Consider the following 5,745-nt stretch of genomic DNA (forward strand, 5'->3'; position numbering starts at 1 on the left):
TCGGCTGCATTATCGCTCCGTCATCAGGGGTCATGACGGAGCGATAATGCAGCCGAAACTAGTCGGGTTTTAAATTTATTCTTCCAATAAACAATTTTTTGTGCACTTTTAAATATCGTTGTTTTTACTCATTGTTCTAACTTATAACTTGTGCAAGTCGCTAAATAATATTAAATAAAGAAGGTTATATTACTTTCACGAAGAAATGCCATTGAAGACTGTTTTCATTCATCCAACACTGAACGAAACGCTAGCTTTTAAAGCGGCTAAATGTATGACGAAAAACGAAGGGTTATGACATCGATGATTAGGGCATTTGCACATAGAAGCTATTAAGCAAATGAAAAACCCGTAATGCCCCACAATTACATTTTCCAACCAAGAATTTATCGAGAGAAAAAGAAGTTTTACGATTGATTCATTCAGATGTCGTAGGCCCGATAAAACCGATATCGAAAGGTCGGAGCCGTTATTTCATTACACTTATTGATGACTACTCGAGATACACAGAAGTGCATATAATGCAAAGAAAGAGTGAAGCAGAAGAGAAGTTTGAAACATATAGAAAAAGAGTGGAAAATTATCAAGACAAACGCATTAAAACACTCCGAAGTGATAATGGAGGAGAATATATGAGTAATTCCTTCAAAGAAACTCTCAAGAATAATGGGATCGACAGGCAACTAACCATTCCTATGACTCCTCAGCAAAATGGCGCTGCCGAACGAGCGAACCAAACACTTCTGGATACAGTAAGATGTATAGAGTCAGGTATACCTACCGAATTTTGGGCAGATGCCATAAATACGGAAGCATATGTACGTAATCGATGCCCTACGAAGGCTAATGACGGTAAAATATCAATAGAATTGTGGAAGAAGAAATCATTGGACATATCGCACTGAAACGTTTTTGGTTGCAGAGCGTGGGCCCACAATAAGAGAAGAGAGTTTTCGCCAAAAGGGCTTGCGTAGATTTTTATTGGATACGACTCCTATGCGAAAGCCTATCGTATGTGGTATCCTACAACAGATGAAGTATTCATAAGTCGCGACGTCACCTTTGAAGAAAATGTATTTCCAATGAAAGAGAACCGTGAAAACCTATCAGAGACAAGCGTGTCTTTTTAAGACTCGATATGGTGTGCAATGAATATTGAACCAGAAGAAATAAAAGCAGTACCGGAAAATGAAGAAGTCGATGCAGGAAGAGGCTATGAAACCGGAAGTGAGGATGATCAAACACTAATGGGAAGTGAAAGCGATGACGATAGTTACAGAATTTATTTTGATGAAAACAGTGAAATAGAGAACGACGAGCATGAACAACCTCGAGATGCTGCGAACAATAAGAACCAAATTCGTGAAGATCGGCGTACGAGAGTAGGACGACAATTAAAAGCTCCTGTGTGGATGACGTTATTTTTGTAGAAAACCCGCAACAAAAGAACAGTTATGAATAAAAAAGTAGCAGGGGGAAAGTAGTCACGGCCGCGCGGCCCAAGGCGCGGCGAGTACTATTTTAGCCTGTTTTGGTTTTTTGACGTTTTTCCAGGGACAAAATAGTGATTCCACTCTATAAGAATTAAATAAGACATAAAATTCGTTGCCGCGATAAACAAGCTAAAATAGTGTACGCCGCGCGGTCAGGACTAATTTCGCCTGAAAAAGTCGGAGCCCGAAAAACAGGCCAAAATGGTGGTTACTCAGTCACACACTATTTTCGCCCTATTTGAGAAACAGGCCAAAATAGTGTTGGCCGCGCGGTGAAGACTATTTTGGCCCGTTTTTCGGGTTACAAAAGCTAAGCTTTTGACGGCAAGCTAATTTAGCCCGAAAAACGGGCCAAAATAGTCCCCGGCTAATTTGGCCCGAAAAACAGGCCAAAATAGACACGAGCAATAATGAATAACCCTGAAACATAATTACATTTACCAGCAGTATGTCTACTCCTTTAAAATAAACTTAATGAATATTACTGATTACCTTTTCTCTAGCTTTCAGATGTAAAACTTCCCACAACAATGAAACTTATTTCTTTATTATTGTCAGCTGACCAAAGTTTGAGTGATTTTTAATGGAGCTGTCTCCATGTGTTTTTACCTCTCCGAGGGGACTATGTCCTCTAGGAGGGGTTATACAATCACCGTGTCTCTGTGTGTGTCTGTCTGTCTGTGTGTGTGAAATCACTAAATTGACATTTAAAATTACATTGAAATATAATAGGTGATTTAAATCAATGATTAGAGCCCTATAGGTTTCCAAATGGTACCCTAAAGAAACCCAGTAGCAGTCGGAGCCCGTTGAGTTCCAATTGAAACGATTAGAACCCATTTGGTTTAAAAACAAACTTTAACTGATACCATTCGCAGTCTGGAAACTTCCATCAGAAACCATTCTAAGCCTAAAAACGTCCACCAGGAACCATTCGGAGCCTGTTGACTTCCATCAAGAACCAATGGAGCTAATTTGATTTCCAAATGTTAAACTATGGTATCCATTTAAAAACACCATAGACCCCATTGAATTAACAGTTGTCCCATATGGACCCCATTAGATACCACCAGGAAACCAAATGGAACCACTAGGTAATTTAATGGTACCACCTAATTTTATCGTAAGATATTGGTCTCAATTGGGATACTATTTGAGGCAAAAGTATGAAATGGTTTAAATGATTCTATTGGTCTTTATCACTCCAATTGGCGACCTTTTCATATCGCAATTAGTTCCAATTGTGTTGCGCATACTCCAATTGGAATTTTCATTATAACCACTTGGTTTCAATTGAGGTCAGGTTGGTACCAATTGTAAATTTCATCTCGAAGTGTTCCCTAATTGGCCTCTAACATATCCGAATTGGTGCAAATAGGGTCCCAATTTGAATTTGATTGGTTTCGAATGTTTTTTTCGTAAGGGTCTACTAGACCCAACCCCTTTTTCGTAAATTTACGAGAGTTTTTCGTCTCTGGAACGGGCTCTTAGTTCCTGCCACAAAAAATGGCGCCTTTTCAAAAATATTGTTATTTATATTTAGTTCCTCCTTTTTATTTTGTTGTTCAGTAAATGCATTTGCAATACTTTAGTATATTAAGTACAGTTTAACCATTTCGTGTAGCCATTTAGTTCCCGCCACCAGTCCTGCGGTATATACCCCATTATATTTATGGAGGTAGTCGTTTCGGCGAAGTGACAATGTCAGTAGACGCTTCGCCGGAGTTAAGGGAAATACATTAAATACATACAGTTTTCAAATTTGCAATCAATTTTTAAAAATACTTGCGGCGGGCAGATAATTTTTTTAGTATTTTTTTGAACTCCCCATGGTCTAATTAGTCGGAATCAAGTGTTTTTTGTTGTAAAGTGCAATCCTACCATTTCACCACGGCCAACTTTGATTTCTCGCGCATCTCTCGCGCTACAGCGGCCATCTCATTCGTTGACGTTCCTGTGTTAACCTATGAGCAAAAGATGTGTATGACGTCAGCGCCCCTAGCGGATTATTATTTTTAGTATAGTTTTTACATTGGGGACAATATAACCACCGAGCGTGGCGCTGAACTCCTACACATTATAGTACAGTTTATAGGGGGAAAATCCTTGCTCGCGGAATTTCGACGAATGTGTTGGCCGTAGTAGCGCGAACAGCGCGTGATCAAAGTTGGCCGTGATTTCGCTCTTAAAACTGGCTTCCGTACGGTCGTACCACCTCAAATTCGTTCATGTTCGTCGGAGCCTTCGTTCAATTTATTGCTCCAGTAACCACTCAATTTATGTGGTTTTTGGCAAGAGGATTTGTCCACATTAAATTTATCTAGGTTATTCACCAATTCAAATTGAAAACGAGTCCCATTTTAATAGAAAATTCGGCTTATATTCGCTGGAGCGTCTGCTCAAATATATATAAGGAAATCGTTGCTTATTTCTAGCCCTGCATATAATCTTCGTTTTCGTGGTTTCTTCATCGGAAATAATGTTTTGCCGGGAGTAGTGGCTGTAATCCCAGGCATCCGGGAGGCAGAGTTTGTGGAAGGCCGTGTGAGGACGACCACTAATCCCCCAACGGGTGGTTGTCATACTTCCGCCACGGGTGTCCCAACCCTATCCCCAAATATCCCCCCGTTGGCGTGGCCATAACACATATCTCGCACCTGATTAATCAAATGGACGAGCGGACTGTATTGTCCCACCCGTCACAATAAAAAAAAATAATGTTTTAGTTCCATTTTGTCATTTTTTGGGGCCGTATTTTCCTTTACGTCAGCGGAATTGGCGATTTCGAAGATTATTCGTAAGTTGAATTTTTGAGTATAATAATTATAAAATAATCCACTTTTGATTGTTGATTAAGATAGATTTTAACCACTGTAACGATCCTGATGAATTTCAATTTCGATACTACGCCGAGGAGACATTTTCCTAGCCCCCATCGTGCCTCTTTGTACTTTGCGGGATTCCACTTATACCATTTATTTTAATAAATTAACTAAAATTTAATACAGGGTTCAAACAGACCCGGAAATATCAGGGAATTAGATTGTCAACAGAAATGCGAGGGCTAACCACTCTTAGAAAATCTGTACACCGGATTACGCTTAGATTAGCACTGCCAAAGGCAGTGACTTCAAAGATTACGCGTAATCCCATTAGTACAGTCAAAGGTACGGCTCTGTACACCGATTACGCGGAGTGATCAGCCCCTCGCAGAAATGTCTGGGAAATATCAGGGATAAAAACCATAAGTAATAATCAGGAAAATCGGGGATTTAGAAAGTCTGCCCTAATGAATACAAATTTTCATCAATATATTATTCTTAATTTAGATTTGCTTTATAACTTCTCTTATGAATCATAATATGGATCCAATTTAGATTAAATGCCAGACATGAAATTGGTGAACCTATCTATACCTCTTCATGAAAAGATGAGTTAAGTCATGGACACTGTATCTCTAATGTAAAGTTATACTAGGTTATTGTTTATTTTATTGAGGCTATCTTAAAACATTGAGAAAATCACGGAAATCGGTTTGCCAATAGTTGTATGAACCCTGTAATAGCCAATTTCAATTTGGAACTGGGCGAAACGCATTGCCCAGTTTTTCCAGGATTCGTTGTTACAGTGAATTTTAATTTATCTCAATTCAAGGTCTAAATCAAAAGATGACCCAAAAATATTAAGGGTGAAAAGTCCGTCCCTCTATCTTGCATTCCCTTACGCAGGCCCGTAGCCAGCGAGGGGGCCTGAGGGGGCCTGGCCCCCTCAAAAATAATTTGTGCCCCCTCAAAAAAAATCTGAGAGTGCCCCGTGGTGCCCCCTCAAAAAGTCTCGGTGCCCGCTTAAAAATAGTATTGTGCCCGTAGAAAATTTTCAAAGTAAGTAAACAAAATCAATAAAATATGTCCTATTTACATATTATATTTAGTTCAGTCCAACTGTAAAAAATATATTATTACCTTTCGTGTACCTCACTTTACTATATTAGTTCCCTTCCACGTGCGCCAAGTTGAAAGTTTAAGCTGTAGCAGAAACAATAATATGGGACGTAATCTGGTACAAATATTGATTTGACTATACTAAACTAAGGTTAATTTCCCGTAGCACTGTAGTCTAATTGCTAATGGTCGTCGTCGTCGTGTATTCAGTTGTATCCAAGTTATAGAATTATTAATGATGGCGTATTTCACTTTATTTCCTCCGCGTAGTTCTCAGTTTACAACGGCTTTTAAAAAACCCTGTCGAAGAA

The sequence above is a fragment of the Leiobunum rupestre genome, chromosome 2 (assembly GCF_980474605.1).
Source record: "Leiobunum rupestre chromosome 2, qqLeiRupe1.1.hap1, whole genome shotgun sequence".
Lineage (NCBI taxonomy): Eukaryota > Metazoa > Arthropoda > Arachnida > Opiliones > Sclerosomatidae > Leiobunum > Leiobunum rupestre.